This window comes from Pteropus alecto, unplaced genomic scaffold (genome assembly GCF_000325575.1).
Source record: "Pteropus alecto unplaced genomic scaffold, ASM32557v1 scaffold3, whole genome shotgun sequence".
NCBI lineage: Eukaryota > Metazoa > Chordata > Mammalia > Chiroptera > Pteropodidae > Pteropus > Pteropus alecto.
Genome location: NW_006442484.1, coordinates 68,402,139 through 68,420,800, shown reverse-complemented (window position 1 = coordinate 68,420,800; position 18,662 = coordinate 68,402,139). Strand labels below are relative to the sequence as shown.

General features: G+C 41.7%; 1 protein-coding gene across 3 annotated transcripts in view; it reads left to right on the top strand.

Annotated features, from left to right (window-relative positions):
* KLF7 (Kruppel like factor 7) overlaps positions 1 to 18,662 on the top strand; it is a 78,536-nt gene that overhangs the window by 1,045 nt on the left and 58,829 nt on the right. The window lies entirely within an intron of this gene.

Below are 18,662 nucleotides of genomic sequence, written 5' to 3'. Positions count from 1 at the left end.
AGCAAAGCAGAGTGTTTTCCCAGTAATTAGCGAATGTCAATAAAGAATAGGAACTTGATTTTGAGATTTGAAGGTGGACAGCAGCGAGAGGAGCCCAGTGACAAAAGATACTCAAGGATATCTAGGAGGAGGACGGGAAGATGTATCTACCTAATGCTGACCGTGCATTGTAGGTTTTCCCGATGCACTGCTTCCAGAAAGAAAACACCCTCCATGTGTGTCCTTGTTTCTCTCTCTCTCTCTTTTTTGGGTCCCTCTCCAGTTAGATAACACAATCTCTGACAAAGGGTGATGTGTGCTTCCATGCCTCTGACTTTGTCTTAGAGGACTAGTTAAGAAACTCCTAGGATGCTGAAGGGCACCAATGCCAAGTTGGCTAGCGGTCCCAGTGGGGGCAAAGTGGGGCTGGTGACAAGTTCACTGGGCTTTGTCAAGGGGAATAAAGAAAGTGCTGGTCAGTGGAAAGTGCTAGATCTGCTGTGGAAATAATGGTTTTGTCAGCAAGGATTAGGAGCTGCTGAGGGGACATTCTGCAGGAAATATGGTGGGTGGGAGGTGGAGGGACATGAGTATTCTTTAAAAATTCTACAATGTGCACCAAGGAAAGTCCAAGAAAACAGTCCATATTTGCACATCAAAAGTGTGAACTTGCACAGTCCATCTTGGAGATACCCGCTTGCCCTTGTAGAGGGCTGTGAGAGGCTTGGTGTGTGGCTGCTCATGTAACTTCTCTGCTCGGTGACAGCAGCTTGTTAAGGCTAATGAACGGCTAAATTTCCTCTGCCGGGATCCAAAGCGAGATTTGCCAGCTTGAGGCTTGGATGTAACAGTTGCTGCTTTCCCGAGTAAGGTTTGGCTTTTGGTATAACCATCGGAGTGGCAAAGCTGATCCTCTGACTATACCATTGTTACTAGTTGCTGCTCTACCCTGATTAGAGGCTGCGAGTTTTCCTCCAGGTGTCTGTGTGTCCACATATTCATTCCTGCCCAAAGATGCTGGCAGATTCCTTTGATTTTGGCTCTCTCTAAATGCATACACAGTTCACACGTTTTTAGGATAAGGCATTTCTTCAGTGCTTCCTTCTCCTGCCCCCCCAACCCCATCTTTAGCAAAACTGTCCTATGAAGGGTTTCACTAGATCTTTTTCCTCTTTTTATTTCACATGCTAATTAAACTGAAATGTTGCCAGAATTTCATTTTCTGAAATAGCCTTCATTTCACACTGTCAGCCCACTGGTGTCGAATGGTTGGGTATTAACAACTGTCTAGACAGGTTAGGGAAGGGAATCTGTTGATTTTACTCAGCCTGCCTAAGGCAGCTCTTGTTTGTGACTAACTATTAAGGGGGGTTGGAGAGAAGAAAGTTGGCTTTATTTGTTACAACGTTCCCTCCTGATGAATCACACAACTTTGTTTTGGTTCAAGTTTTCACAGTAGTAAAGCCTGCTTTTGGGGAAGGCCCCTCCAGAGGAAACCTGCTTTTCTAGATCTGGTTAGACCATCCAGGAGAAAGTCTAGATCTGCAAAGAAACATCACTGGTTTGGTGATTTAGGGGTGTATTAGATCTATTGTTTCCTCAGAAGCTTTCTCAGCTTTTCCTGCCCTCCTCCTCCCTCCCCCCCCCCACCATCTCTCCCTTTTCAAGGAACCTCTAGCTTAGTTTCTATCTGCAGGCCAAGGAATTTTCACCCCCCTGCACCTCTCTCCTTATTTCTTGCCTGAGCTCTCTCCAACTGCCAACTACCTTCACCTTAAAATGCTTTGCCAAGCTATTTCAGGGGCTTGCACATAGTCCCTACTGAAACATAACTTGTGGGGAAGCACTCCAAAATAAAAATAAGAGATCACTCCAAGGAGTTTTCTGCTCTGGAATCTGTAGTCACGACTGCTCTATATAAAGGTGACTCTGACTCTGAGTTCATACTGATGGCAAAACCTCCAACCTCTATCTTTTCCTTCCTCCCTCTCCCTGCCCCCCGCCCCCCCGCCTTCTGAGTGTAAGGAGGGAGATGGTTATATGCAACTGTTGGTTCCACACTGACCATCAGATGGTGAAATTTTGAGCCCTTTGCTCAAAAAGGCTCAAGAAGGTTGCTACAAAGAACCCCAGGCAGGAGGAAGTTTCCTCATGCTCTGGAGTAATCAGATTTTAGAGGTCAAATAAGGAGCAATTATTAGATGTTCTTCTGAGAGTGAACAGTGTACCTGTCCTTGAGGAGATGAGCAAAATACAGAGATTCCAATAATCTGATTTCATTTGTAGAGGAAGAGTGGCTTGGATGATAAATCCCAAAACATCTGTGCATTTGAAAATTGAGGATGGACTATTTGGGGATTTTATTTTAAACGTATGGTCTGGGATAATTGTCCTGCTTAATAGTCACTGATGCTGTGATGGCCCTTCTGTCGTGGGGGTCATCATTTTGACATTGAGTTTTCAAGCAGTGATGTCTTATCCACATACAGCTCCAACTCATCCACATACAGCTCCAAATCATCACTGGTGTAATGTTAAAATGGTGTAATGTTAAAATCTAGACAGATATCCTATATTAACTGCCCTCCATTCCTGGGCTCTGACTGCATACTCAAGCACTTGGCCCCAGTAACATCATCTCTGCCTGTCACATAACTGTAAATTACACAGTGCTTATGTGGTCTATTATTTTATGGAATTCAGCTGACGCACAAGTCTTAAAGCTACCAGCCTTAAGCTCTTTGGAAACTTGCAGGAAATTTTCCAAGAGCTGTCTGAGTAAAAGTAGGAAAAAGTCAAAGGTAGGACAGAAGCTGGAGTAGCTTATAGAGTACCACTTGATGATGGATAAAGGAAGAGCCATTCATGAGTTTTGTTACAAATAGAAATCATGATTTTTCTGGATCAACTACTGATTTGGAAAACAAAAAGGATTTGATATACTATTCCTGGTTGTTTTTCTTCAGGAAGCTACAAAGACTTTTAGAATTTGGATATATTCTTTATACTCAGCCTGCTATTCTGTAAGTGCAGGTTAAGTAACGATGTTCTGTCTTATATGCACTTAGCTGTGTTTCATGCCATTGAGAAGCATGGTATGTTTACTTGAAAACTCTTATGGAATTATGCTTGTTGTTAATGCTGATTCATAATTGGCAGATGGGGTCAGTTTCAGGCCTTCCTTTTGCTCAGAGAAAATTTTCCACTGCTACTGGAAACAAATAAATAAATCATAGAACATTCCTCCCTCCTCCTCCATTTCCCCATTGTTTTAAACTAATGGCATACTTGGCTACTGTAAGAACTAAAGCATCCCCATAACACTGCAATTTCATCTTGGTTTCAGACACCCTGAAACACTTTTACAAGGGCCTTTGGTATGAGGCATCTCTAGGGGCCAACCTACAAAAATGGTTGCCTTCCAAGAACAGCCTCATGGTGCAAGGGATGGGGTTTGATCTGTGAGCTGCATTGCTTCTCCCTCTGTATGGCGATCTTGCCTTTGCACTGCCTTCTATAGGCTGGACCAGCCAGGTGCTGTCTCAGCCAGAAAGACAAAGCAAACTGTAGGGTCCCCGCATCCGCAGGTTTGCCTCTGTCCCCAGTTTGCAGAAAACCTTGTCATGAATTAGAATTTCTTGGCAACAGCACCACCCAGGGAAATTTGTAGACACAAAGGAGCCTTGCTAACCACACTGAAAGGATAAAATAGCTGGCATTTTTTTTTTTAAAATGTGAATTGTGTGCTCTTCAGTTACCATAAGTCTTATTTTTTTTTTTATTTGAAACAGTGACTTGGTAGATGAAAAAAATTAGAACTGCCCCTGTTATCCAGATTTTCTTTATAAATGCAATCACTGAATAAATGGAGCTTTATAAATGAAAGCACATGTGAAGGCAATCAATCACACATTTAGCCTTTCTTTAATAGATTCATTTCCATGTTTCGTTTTTTGTTTTTTTCAATAGATACATCTTTGTGTAGATTAAGGGGTTTTCAGACCTGATCATTCAGTCTACCTGTTTGCAGTTCGGAATTTTAAAGTAGGTGAATGTTACAATGCAGATATTTTTACTACATCTGTCTTTAGTGGGATAAAGGAAGTGGTGACTTCTTTGTTCTCCATGAAACTCCCACCCCCACTCCCTACTCTGAGGAGAATGCGATGTTGGGGTCCAATCCATTTAAAGGGCAGAGCAGAAGATGCACTGTGACAGCTTCACTCTGAAATGATTTATGTATGGTTATGTCAGAGACCTTCAGCCTTCAAATGTGGGCTCTTCCTCTCTCCCAGCCCATTCTAAATATAAATGTCAGTGGGGGCTATTTGCCTCTCCATTTAAATGGGAAATGTTTAGAGAGGGTCCTAATGGGGCTTTTAGTAGCCATTCTCTTACAAATATTCAGATTCTTCTCCCTTTAGAGAATTCCTGTATTTTAAATTTTGAGCACAAGAAGGCATTACAGTCTTCTTTAATCACTCTGTGCCTATTGGGGAAAGAAGAATACAGTTTGGCCAGTTCCAACTAGCTCATGCTGGTAGGAGAGCTGACCAGACTGGTTAGTAGATGCCCCTTATGTCTGCGGCTTGTAGTAGTGTGTAAGGGGTTTTTATCACCTTTGCTGGCACCCAAGGCTGGCGAATGCAGAGACCGCCTCTATGATTCTGGTTCACTCAGTTCTATCAGTTAGTGTTGGAATTGGGATTTGCTGAAAGTTTAGGACAGCTCCCCAACTTAACCTGAGTGGTGCCAGAAGGGTGAAGAGTAGAGATTTAACCTCTACAAATAAATCCCTTTGTGTTCCCAAATCAATTTAGTGCTTGCTTAGTTAGCATAAACAGACGGAAACATTTTAACCCCAACTGCCTGATTTTACCAAGTACAGTGATTAGAAAACTCTTCAACTACTAATGGTATTGAAGTCAGTTGAACAAGTTACAGTATGTAATCATTAATGTTACATGTAATATTGACAAATTAAGAATCACTCCTCTGCTCAGTTACGTTGTGTGTCATCTTAAAACATCCACACGATAAAGCATCCTTATTCAATTTAGTCTGAGTCCCCGAAATAAACCAAATATGGCTGTTTATAGGACATGCTTTTACCTAAGATTGGTCGTGATCTTGCTCTTTCTCCTACTTTGCCTTTATTTCCTGCTGCTGATTTGGAGAATTATTTCTACTGCCTTGAGTCCTTTTTGTTTTCCTCACTTGGTGTTTTGGTGTGACCCTGAGAATGTGGCCCTACTAGGTGTATTACGGCCATTCCTCTCTCAAACAAAGCTGCTTCAGCTCCCCTATCCACCAGTTGTGTGCTGGGTACATGTTATAGCTGAGCAGCGGCAGCCTTGAGATACGGTGTCAGCCTGCTTGAGGTGTGTGACTTTTGATTTCATAATGAAACCATTCCTGATTTAGCTGGTAGATATGTACTCAGCCATACCTTATATTTTCTTTGCTTATATTAAAATATAGGAAATATTTCATATTTGGATTGTATTCTAGTTATGTGCAAAATACCGTTTGGGTGATGCAAAGTTGAATTGGATTTAGATTCTGCCCTCTATGAACTATACTCCAGTGGGGGAGAGTAAGCATGTTCAAAATTAAGCAATACAACATTAGAACACAATTGCTTCCCAAAAATGAGATTTTAAGTCCTCTGAGTTTTTGAACACTGACTGACCTGTGCCTGTGATCTGTATTTATGCACTTTATTATAACTTTGTTTATAAAACACGCTTGAGATTTGCCAAGTTCTGTTGTGCTTTTAGCTAATGGCATTTCGGGGGCTGATGGCCCTTTTAGGACAAATGAGTATACAATGTGAATACACATGTCCGTAATGGCCAGGAAACAGCATCCATGTCTGTGTCACTCGGAAATGATTAGAGGTAATTAAAATAATTAATGTAGAGCCATATGCAATGTCTATTTCTGAATATGGGTTTATTGACATTTCCTTAGAGTCACACTGAAATTCAGGCCCCAGGCCTTATACTGAAGCTAGGAGCATAGGATCTTAGAATTTCACATCCTAAAAGGGCCTTGGTTTCCTCAACTCCAAAACACTAGGGTTGTACCATGTGATTGTTAAAGCCAAATGAGGCATTGAACTCTCCAAGGTCACACAGTTGTTGTTATCACCAGTTGTGGTTCCAGGGCTCAGGACAGTTTTGGATGCCCAAATCAGTTTGCATGTTTTTCATCACGCTGTTCTGAATATACTTTGAGCTACATCTCATTCTTTCCTCCCCCCGCCCCCCATTCTCCCCTTAAAGGGAGGCAAGAAAATCTCCCTTTTTACAGTACCTGGAATTTTGGAATTCTCTGGACCCTAAGTGAATATCTTAGAGAAGGCATATGTATGTACGTAACAATCACTTTTCCACTTTTAATAATGTGTGGTAACTTGGAAAAGGTACTCCCTGAAAAAAAAAAAGCCCCTCAATTACAATTCTAGTCTCATATATAAAAAATAGTACTGTCACTTAAATAATAACAGATGGAGCGGGAGTAAGGAGGGGACATTGCAGTAGATGCAGTGGGGATTCGGATAGATGATAGAACTGGAGTTTTATGTAGAAAGCGTCAAATGCGAAATGACTTTGTCTCTGACACCTTGCCAGCAAAGGGACTGCATGAAGCTGTAACAGCATCATGTGTCAGTTGAGGAGAGTCTTTTTGGAAGTGTTTTTAAATTTCTTGATAGGGTTGGATAGGCAGTGAGGTTGTAACGTTTTACAAATTTAAACAGAAAATACTGAATATTGTGATAAGCGGTTGGGAAGAAAGGCAGCTTCTGTGAGGTTTTTACAAAGTCCTTTTGGGTCTGGAGGATGAGGCAGGCCTAATTTTCACCATATCCCTAGTGAGGGAAAGAAACATGAGATAGCTCGTCACTCCTTTGCCCAGTGAATTTTTGCCCTCCTCTACCCCATCTCCGGTAGTTATGATGGTGAAAACTCTTTGTTGGAAATCATCTCACAGATCTGTTTCACCTCTAAGATCTTGGAAACTGAAATTTCCTTCCCAAGTGGAGGCTACTTTGTTTCCTCAAAGCTGATCTACATCTCCAACTCCAGATATTTTCCTGCGTTTCGGGTCCACATTTTTGAGCTGGAAACATGGGACTGAAAATACTACAGGCTTTTGGGGTTGTCCCACGATCACCTCAGCTGAATATGCCCAAAGCTTAAACGTGTCAACTTCTTTCCTTCTCTTCCTGGCTTTCCTATTTCTTTTATTGATATGACCTTTCTTTTTGTGACCTAGGTTTGAAACTCCAGTCATCTTTGGCTCCTCTCTTTCTTTTGAATCTAATCATTTGAAAAATCCCATTGATTTGGTTCCTGCGTACTTCATCGTGGTCTTCAACCTGTTGCTCCCTCCACCATTGTCCTAAGGCAGCCCCTGTCACTTGCCTTGGATTGACTTTCTGCTTCCATCACCATGTTTTCAAACTGTCAGTGGCTCACTACTGCACATAAGATGAGGTCAAACTTCTTATTTCAAGATGTTCCAAGACTAGGTTTAGGTAATAGTTACAGGTTTCTCCCTTTCATGTGTAATTGCCATCCAAATTGATGACTGTGCTTTTCCTGCTTCTGTATGTATTTATGTCATTTCTGTCAGCCTTGTCCTTCTTCCTCCCTCTCCTCCTCTGATTCTCTTTGTCCCTATTCTACCCACCCTTTAACTTTCACATGGTTGCCACATCTTCCAAGAAACTCCCTTCCTTGCCCTCACCCAACAGTAATTGCTATTACTTCATTCTTGTGTAGAACTTTTTACTTCCTCATGATGATCTTCAGTTTTGTCTTACAGTATAGCTTTCTTTTTTCTTTTCTTTTTTCTTTTTTCCTGTTGCCTTATTCTTCCAGTTAGGTCATAGGATTTAGAGTAGAGTTGATGCCTTGGTTATAATTTCGATAATAAACTTTTAATCTAACTTGTCAGGTTCTTAGAGAGCCTTGTACACGGTAGACATTCAGTGGATATTTAGGGATTATCGTATGACTGGACTTAAAATTGGCCTATGTCTGTAGCAGGGGTTTTCAGCTGTGGGTGCACCAATTAAATCAGTCTCCCTTTGGGTGCGACCCAGGCATCAGTGATTTTTAAAGCTTCTAGGTGATTCCAATATGCGGCCAAGGCTTTGAATCATTAATCTATAGAAGGTTAATATCAGATCTTTCAGAGTTACAGGCACCTACTCCTTATGTGGAAGTAGTTCATTTCTTGTATAACTTGAATCTAAGCGTAGCAGAGGTTTAAGTAAATCCAGACAGTGCTGGTAGATGCACTTCATCGAGCTCATTGGTTAATAGCGACTGCCCAAGTGTTGTTTCGTCCTTCTCCTTTTGCTTTCCCTCACTGTGAAGTGTCTAACGCAGTCCCATTTGGCTCACATTTCCTATGACCCACTTCAGGTTTGCTTAACCTGGTCAAATTCCGTTTCTGGCATCTTTGTGGTATTGGGCATTAAACTGCAGCCATGCCGTGCTTCAAATAATTTATTCTCGGAAGGCCCTTGACCATGTTTTTCCACTTACCTAAGCCTGTTCCGTGGTTTTAAAAGGATGGATGCATGCATGAACGTTTGTTGGATGATGCCAGATAGGTGGTGGCTCTTCATATTTATAACTGACCTCACTGTTTGGAAGTAGATTCTGTTTATAAGGAATTTCAAAGGACCCATGTTTCTAGTAAGAGAAGCAAAAATAAACTGTGGAAGAATTGCCACTGAGGACATTCAGGCAAGGAGGCTACCTCCCTGCCTGTGGAAGGCTTAGCTCTTGTGGTAATGACCGTGGGCATGTGGTGATCTTCACAAAGAAGCCTTAGAAATGCCTCTATTTCAAACTGCGATGTTTGCAAAAATGTATGTACTATAGCTACATCCTTTCATCTGTAAACTGTCTTTGATGGGGGTATGGTTGGCAAGAAAGAACATCATGAGAGGAGCTTAGAGCTTAGGGTTGAAGGATGCCTTTTGGAAAGCTCAACCCAGCTGTGAAAATGGCAATTAGCCGTGCAGCAGTTGCTCTGGAAGGGAGTGCTTGCCTGCTCCTGCTCCTGACCCCGCTCTCATACTCACCTTCCAGAGCAGACTTAGCAGGAATTCAATGGAGTGGTCATAGTGATGGCTCTTATTTTTGGAAAGGCAATTTTGCTCAGCATACAAAGGAGTGGAAATAGATTCCCCCTATCCTTACCTTTTGAGCTTTTGTTGTTGGTTCGTTTGGTCACCATAGACCCTGTTAACAGAGCGCAGTTCCTGCATATGACAGTGAAAGAGACCCCTATGCAGAACTGATTATCCTGTGAGCTACTTGAGAGGCTGCTCAATGTCAAATTGTGTCACTGGCTTTTCTACTGTGTTCTGGGCTTGTTCAGCCCTCACCTGTGCATTTGCCTCTCTATATCAAGGCTCTTGGTTTCTTTAATATGGACCAAGAGATGATTTCCTCTGTGATGGGGATTTGCTTGTTTGCTTGTGAAAGTCTAACAAACAACTGTATTGAGCTTTTGTGCTCAAGGGCTTGGGATGTTTTACTCACAATCTCTTTCATTGGCACATTCTTTCTGTAACTAAAGAGCAGGCAGATATTACAGAATTTCCCTTTCAGAGATGGGAAAATTAAGCAAGTTGTCTTAATGTGGCTGCAAAGCAAATGAGTTTCAAAACCAGTGGTAGAGCACACTTTCCTCCCCCCTCTTCCTACTTGGCTATTTTTCCTGTCATCATAATAAGCATCATGATAATATCTAATATATGTCAAATACTTCCTAGAGATGATATCATTGAGTACTTTATATGCAGTATTTCATTTAGTCCTCACAACTACCCTGTGTGTTACATATTCTGCTTATCCCCATTTTACAGATGGAGATTTGAGGTCAGAGGTTTTAAATGGCTTGCTTAAAGTCACCCAACTTGAAAGTGGTTGAGCCAGGACCCAAACCCAGGCAGTTGGCTCAACACTCTGAATTTTTACACTTATACTGACTCCCAGTTAGGTAGGAGACACCAAGGCAGAAGTCCAAGTTCATGGCTTGGCAGCCAGTGGGTCTCTACGGGTTTGAACAGCTCTCTGGTCTATCTTTTTTTCTGGTCCTCAGTTCTCATTGGTAAAAAGACTGGACTGTGCTAGCTCTCCTTAAGGTCACCATGTTTTGTAGTCATCAAATTACTTGGAGGCTTGGAAACGACCTTGAGAAAGCCACGTAATATCTCTCGAGTCTCATTCTGTCATCTGTGGAATGGAGTTAAAAATGCTACATGAGGGCAGTCATGTTGGCTCTCTGGTCCAGTGTCTGCCATGTAATATCGACTCAACAAATGCTCTTTCCTCCTCCACTTTCAACTCTTCTTCCCTTCAGTGCTCCTTTTCTAAATAGTTTCATGTGTCTCTCTAAGATCTCAGTGATCCTGAAGTATCTAAGAGAAGGTGAAAAATGGAAGGCAGGGCAAGGGAGTATGAGCACTGGACATGGTATTCCTTTATCCATCCACAGGAGACACTCTGATGAAGTCACTTGGACTCAGAACTGGGGAAAGACTAGCAATACCCATTGCCCCCAGAAACTGGTCCTAGTTTGACATCCTTGGAATTTGCATGGCCTGCTTATCCAAATATCCAATCTGTTCCCCTTTCTTCCTCTCCAGTCTTACTTACAACTCACTTCTCTTAAGTTTTTCCAGTATATGGTAATTTTTTTTTAAAGCCAGAATTAGATATATAGCATAATACAGGGCTGGTTACTACACCTGTCATTTCTTCCTTACCTGATGACTGAGCTTACAGCAGCTTCTGAGAGTGAATCAGATTTTATGAGATCTATAAATATCTCAGATAGGATTTTTATTTCATTTCCTCCTTCAAATAAGACATAATGGAAGCACTCACATACACAAGGAATATTCTTTCTGTGATAAAGTAGGGTGCTTTTGAATTGGCCTCTGAAAAGCAATAATTTAATGTGGTTGTTCATGTTGGGAATTTTATGGGGGAGGGGGAAGATTCATGCATAGGCTGCTCTAAAGCTCAGAGATTATTTCCTCATAGTGAAGGTTTAGCCCAGCACCTATGGAGACATTTATTTCAGAGTTGCCAGCCCTGTTTGCAGTCTACGTTCCCTCCTTTTGAGTATGTGTTTGTGTTTTCTTAGATACATGGAAACCACGGGAGGAAAGTCCCATTGGCCCCACGGGAAGAGGCTCTCTGAAAGATTGTGTCCAATTCTTGATCTAGTCTGGTTCCAGCTGTCCCAGGAAAGATGTTCTCATCCTTCTCCCCACTTCATGGATTTCCTGGGAAGATTTCACACCACTTAATATTTCATAATGAGATTCCCCCTCCCCTGGAATTTCACTAAAAAAAAAAAAGAAAGGCATCCAATTTTTAAAAATACACTTTAACCAATACCAAGAATAGAAAGGACTTTTCTTACTTTGCTCATGACTTTTCTTACTTTGAGGAGTACCTAGAAGGAACCTTGAACATGTAACTTTTTTAAAAAATGCATTTTTAAAAGTAAGCCGTGGGGGCTCTAAGTGCCTCCCTTTTCCTGTTTGTAAAGTGGAAGTCAGGAGCTCCATTTGCCATAGCTTACTCAGGGCCATTATGACAGTTTAACTGCAGATTTAACTATTGTTATTGAAAAATTGAATATCTGACTCTCTGACTAGTTAGGTTTTTTGTTTGTTTGTTTTAGCATAGCCTCTCCCTACATCTATCTTCTCTCAGTTCTTAGTAGCTTTGTGTTTAACTAGATAATTCTATTTGTTCTCTGAAAGAATGAACCATGTGAGTTTAGTACACCTGAACCAAGGGCAGGCACAGGATTTTTGCCTAATGTCATTTCATTTTGTCTATTTAACGTCATCTCAATGTGAAACACAATCCTTTGGCTCTGCTACATGTATCCACCTTTCCGTGCTTATCATCAAATGATGTGACTTCTCTGGTCCTCAGCCCTCACGTGTATGTATACTGTGAGTTAGGAACAGTTAGATTATCCGAGATAGGAACAGGAAGCTCCTAGGCTGAACTGGCTTAAAGAGATCTTTTTTGGCCAACATATGTACTTCAATTTTCTTTTTAACTTGAATGCTTTTTTAGACAGATCATGTACTCTTCAATTAACCTTGTTCCCACTATTTCCACCTTGCTTTGTTTCTGATCTCTGGCCTGATAAGCATGCATTTGGGTGTGTGTCCCCCAGACTGGCAGTTTCCTAAGACCCCTTCTTTTCCAAAATGCAATGATTTGGGGACAGGCCATATTTCCTCATCAGAGTCTCAAGCTGGCTTGCTTTCTACTCTAACCCAGAATTCGTTTTCAGTTCTTTTTCTCTCTCGTGGAATGTCTTTGTTTGGGAGTCTGTTTCATAAAGCAGCTTTTAAATTGCATCTCAATTTCTCATAGTCACCCAGGTTCTGTTGTGGATCATCAAAATCTGGGGTGGTGACGACCATCTGGATCACCCCTCTCCCCGCCTGGGTGGAGCAGTTGCTCCAAAGCATGTTCATTCCTTATTGGTTGGTATTTGCAACATCTTCCAATTTGGAAATTAACTCTTAAGTTTCCTGAGCATGCAGCCTTTTCTTGGTACAAGTGACTTCATGGGAGCGTCTCCTGTGGATGAAATGGGACAATACCAGACAGAAAGTTTTTTTGGTCAGATAGCCCTTGTTGATAAAAGACTGCTATTGTCATGGTTTCTTTTGTCACCCTCAGAGATCCAACTGGTCTTTGGTGAGAAAAACTCCTTTTTGTGGAAGAAAAACATGTAACCAGTTCTGAGGTTTCTTAGTCTGACATGGAAGCATGTTGTAGAGAATCCCATTAACTGCTTTTACTACTTATTTTTTGTGGAAGTGGATTTTATGTGACTTGTTTCACTGAGGAAGTGATGCTTTTTGTGTGTGTGAAGAACTCCGAGGCATTATAATAAAGTACTTTAATGACACAAGTAATTTGCTTTCTTCCTACCTTTGGCCTTCAAATACTGCCAGCAAGGCACTTGGCCTTCATTTTCTAATGCTTTCAGGATGCTATTCTACATTAGGGGTTTTAAAAAAAATTTATTGTTTTTTATTGGCTACCTTATATTACTAAGGATATCATTTAGGTTGACCAGATGGTGATTTTCAAGAATTTTTGTTGCTGAGTACCTTTCCTTCTTTTCTTCAGTCTGCAATTACTTTTTTCTTTTTTTCTTTTTAAAAACTTCTGAATACCAAGTAAAGGTCCAGGGTCATTATTTTGTTCATACATGTATTAATTATTTTTAAACTAATAATTGTGTATCTTACTATATAAATTAGGTACTATTAAAATATTTCTCAAAAAACATTTTTAGAAAGGAGGAAGGGAGGAACTGAGGGAGGGAGGGAAAGGAAAGGAAAAGAAAGGAAGGCAGACATTATGTGGACTTAAAATGTCCTTGCACAGTTTTCCTGTGAAAGAGAAGCAGAATGCAAAGCATTTGTCTTCCTACCCAAGATGTGCCTGCCTACTTTTTCCTCCTACTTTTCCAACCATGATGTCTTTTTTATGCTCCATATTGAGAGAGACTATGATTTTACAAATATTAGAATTGGAAGACCACTAGACATCTCACTGCAATCCCTCCTCAATTTGCAGATAACCTGCCTGAGCTTTAAAGATTATTATTTGAGTCCAAATCAATATTGGACCTTCAAGAACTGTGAGCCCCTTTTCAATATTTTAAATGCATTTGCATGTCGACACTGCCCCGTGCAACGTGGCTCAAGGCAGTGCTGCTCAAAGGGTACCCCAGCTTCATGAGCACAGCATTAAATAATATCAGAATCACCTTGGGAAGTAATATTTATTCTCTTTTCAGTTTTTTCCCCCAGTCTTGACTAATTGAAGGAGAAAGACTCACCTAAGGCTCGATAATCTTTCCTTCTCTTTTGCTTCTTCCTCCTCCATCTTTTCTCTCTCCTTCTCTCCTTCGCTCTCTCTCTCTCTCTCTATTTCTTTCTTTCCAATAAATAGAGAACAGATATATCTCAGACCCAGAGCTTTTGACAGGCGAACATCCAGCTAAAAGTTAATAATATCATTTTGGTTTTGTCCTTTTTAATTTTATGATAATCTTTATTGATGGACATTTGCGGGAAAAGTATTTTAAAATACACACAGCCTTAATACACAATGCCTTAGTGGGGCAATTAAAAAATGAAAATAATAAGGAAATGATTGTGCAGATGGAATGCTGATCTGATAAAAATACATGAAGGTGGGGTGAAAATGAAGTTTGAGAAATACTGGTGTGATAGAGATCAAGGGAGTTGGAGTCAGAAAACCTGGATTTTCGTCCTGACTTTGTAAGTATAACCAGGGCAAATTGCTAATCTGCAGTGTGGGATTTTAATAATAGGATTGTTATAATCAAATGATATATGGATGTGAAAGTGCTTTGTGAAGTGTCACATTGTTATTTTCTATTCTGTGGTAGGGGAAGCTTTTGTTTCAAGCCTTAAACTGGTACTTCTTGTTGGCTTTCTTCCTCCTTATGATTTCTATTCAGTTTTCTGAGCAGAAATGTAGTAGCTTCTTATTGTTCAAATGGGGCTGTTACTTGTGCTTTACTCATGGGCACTGAAAAATTTTCCTACTGGTTGTTTAAAAGTGGGGACATAAAACTTTCTAATTTCTTTGTGCGTGTGTGTACATGTGTTAGCTTTTTAATAAGTTTTGATAAACTAAACTTTGTGTCAAAACTTCTGGATAAAGACAATATATTTATTTGGTTTAATTGTTTTTTTTAGGTACATTTTAAAAAGTGAAAATATTTTGTCATACTCATGAAACAATTGTGTGCATTTGTGTGTATATGTGTGTGAGTCGGTTGGTACCCAGGGATGAAGGAAGTTTGGGTTTTGTGTAGAAGGGAAAACCCTGGGGACAGTTTGCTTCTGAAAGTGGAAGTCTTTGTGACTAAAATGACTCATTATCAATGGACTGTCACATGCTGTTGGATGGTAGGAGTATGGGGACTTACTGGATAGGAAGTCCTAGACTTACCACGACCTCTTGGCCCGGCTTCCAGAGACCCCTGCTTATGCCACTCAGGGATTGGAGTGACAGAGCAGCTATGTGTGCTTTCTGGGACCAGGTCTCTTACCCTAGCCTGAGACAACCCTGTTAGAAGATAACTAATAAAGGGAGGTCGAGCTCTCTGACACGAGGACCACACTGACTGTGCTGGTCGAGCCCCATGAACGCTTCGACTAAGATACTCAGATCTCCATGCTCCTTAAGACAAGTGCCATATTGACAAGGATTTTGGATCCCAGAGTGTCAGGTACAAAGGTCCACTCTCAGACTGCCTTACCTGGAACATTGGTAGAAATGGGGGCACATCTGGCTCTCTGTGTGTGAGAGGGCCACCAGGGTTTTAGCCTGCCTCTATTCGTGTGGGTTGAGTAGCTGTCTTTATATATCCATTTGAAGCAAAAGTTTGCATCCAAGATGGCCCTGGGGACCAGTCTATGTGGTGACGTGGCACGGTCTCTCGCTCTGTCTGCCTGGATCAGATCGCAGACATGGGTTTTCCTTCATTCTAGGTAGAGTTGGATGGGGTCCCCGAAGCTCACAGGTTCCAGTTTGCCCTGGCTCCAGACTTTCAAGGGGAGGCAGAGATGAAGGGGGACAGGAATGTCAGCCTTTCGACCCACTTCTGTAGGGATTTGTTGGAACATACCTTTGGCTCAACCTCCCACATGAGAAATTTGATTCTGGGGTCAGGAATGTGACAAAACACTTGAGTACACAGCTGGGTTTGTGCCATCAATGTGATTTGCAGGAAAGCGTGGCCGTAAAATGCTTGAGATCATGAATTGGATAGATTCCCCATCTGGAGAGCCATACCTTTCTGTGCAAAATTAAATATTTATGTACTTTTAAGGTTGAGTTTTGATTTTTTAAAAGAGGATAGAAACTCACTCAACTATTTAAAAAAAAAAACCCAACAACTGTAAAACATTTTGGATCAAGTGGTAACATTTCCAAGTTCATACCAAACAGCTTTATTGGAAAACATCGTTTTGTTCTTTTAAAAGTATCAAACCCATCCTAAAACATTTCAAGAACTGGCTGGTGCTCCAGGCCTGGCCAGTGGACACCATGGCAGCGGCAGAGGCCGGGGCCTGGTGTTGTCCTTCAGCACCTTACGTTGTCACAGAGCTTCATCATCATCAGTTACCCCACCTCCCCTCACTTTGGGGTTCTACCACTGTGGCTTTCCCCAGCAAGCGCTGACTTATTTCATTTTAAAAACACTTTTTGTTTTGAAATAATTGTAGACTCGCAATAATTTGCAACAGTAATACACAAAGCCCCTTGCACCCCACATCTGGCTTCCCCCAATGGCAAAATCTTATTATACAGCTATCAGATAACTTTGTTCATTTTGAGGCACTTGCTCTGATGGAGTGGGGCGGGTGTGGTAGGAGAGAACACCTAGAAAGGAGGGGTGAAGCCCTTACAGGGCAAAGGGAGCCGTGGACAGGGGCCACAGGGGCAGCTAGAAGGAATCTAGGCCTCCCTCACAGCAGCCTCTTTGCATCTGAGCCCTCCAAGCTGTTGAAATGAAAACCTAATTATCTTTTGTATAAATTAGAAAAAATAAGGAATAAAAATGTCTATCATATATGCTGATACACATCACATTTCAAATAAAGGAATATTAAGCACTTGTTGACAGTTCGGGGGAGAAGGAGGAGAGGGTGCTGGGGACGAGGGAGGATCAGTAATTTGGACTAACAGTTGTCTATAATCATAGCACAATTGCTATTCTTTTAGTGGGGCCAACAAATTAACCCCACTTTTCCTTTCCCTAACCTTTAAGAGAATATACACAGGAGCCAGAGAGACGGAGGTTAAGAATCAGATTTATCACTGATAAAGTTGGATTTAGACCTAGTTGGGAAGTGTCATTTCTTTCCAGTCTCCCAGTATTTACATCATTCCCACCCCCTGCTGGCTTATGGGCTGACCCATCCGTGGGAAAGTGACCTTCCCAAGAACAGCAGGTCCCCAGGATTCTCCACCTGGACAAGTGCTTTCCCTGGCAGGGGGCAGAGGAAAGCCCTTGAGGGCCAGAGTGACAGGAGATGAGTGAGCACTGCACTGTTGTTTCTTTTTTTTTTCTTTCCGTTTTTTTTTTTTTTTTCTTTCAATATCACCAGACACTTTCTCTCTTGGGCAGGAGTGAGTGAAGGGAGTGAAAGAGAGTTTGGGAGCTTTACCACCAGGATGTCCTGGGAGACATTTGCTTCTGGGCCTGGAGGCCCTTCAGGGAAACACAGGACAAGAGAAAGGCTTCCACGACACAGCATGAAGACTGGGGAAGAGGCAGCACGTGCCCATGCGGGGTCCCTGAGGCGGGGACAGAGGAGCCCAGCGAAGCAAGGAGAAGGCCTTAGGGTGCAGGAAGGAAGAGCAGAGATCAGCAGTGATGGTTTTGCATTGGTCTGACTCAGGGCCGGGGACACAGGTCCATTGTCCTGGGCCCTGGTACTCGAGGAACATTGGCCAGAAAGGGACTGGGAGCAGTGAGGGAAGGGGAGTGGCCCACGGTATATTTGGTTCTACAGGGTCTTGAATTCCCTCAACCTCATAGTCAGTCAAAATGGAAAGAATTTGAGGACTGTGGACCAGTAAATAGCCTTATCAGGGGAGTGGTACATTCGTCCCCCTTTGTCTGAGGGGGACACATTCCAAGACCCCTGGTGGATTCCTGAAACCACCCATGGTACCAAAACCTGTATGTACAATGTTTTTTCCTATGCGTACATACCTGTGATAAAGTTTAATTTTTAAATTAGACACAGTAAGGGATTAACAATAAAAACTAACAATAAAATAGAACAACTATAATTGTAATAAAAGTTATGTGAATGCAATCTCTCTGATAATCCATCTGATAACTGAGAAGGCTGCTAAGTGACTAACAGGCAGGTTGTATAGACAGTGTGGATATGCTGGGCAAAGGGATGATTCATACTCCAGGTAGGATGGGATGGGGTAAGACAGTGTGAGTTCATCATGCTATGGTGCACAATTTAAAACTTATGAATTGTTTATTTCTGGAATTTCCCATTTAATATTTTTGGACCACAGTTAGCCATGGGTAACTGAAACTGTGGAAAGTGAAACCGTGCATAAGGGGGTGGGTGGCTGCTCTATAGGTGGGAGATGAGAACAGGAGAATCTCATGTCTCCCAAATGCTCTATTTTGGAGGCTGCTTTATCCTTTACCTGTCCACCTGTCCCCTTGCCTCTTCTTGGCCACTTCACATCAGAACTTCTTGTCCGTGAAGTCAACTGGCTTTTGCTGATCAGAGTCTGTCATCTGTCAACAGGGATGAAGACATTGGAATAATCACACTTGTTCATAATAAACCATTGGAGCTGATGAGAAGGAAGTAGAGTAGTAATTTTCTAGCTGTGTTTCATTTCCCTTTTGTGATTTCCTTTTTTGATTCTCTTTCTTTAGGGTTTTGTCAGTGATGCCTTGTCCATGAATAGTTGTTAGTTGCTCTTCTTATGAGGGAGAGTGAAGTCAGCAACGACTTATGTCATCATCTTGGTGACATCACTCTCCTGGTTGGCTTTCTTTAATTCATTCACTTA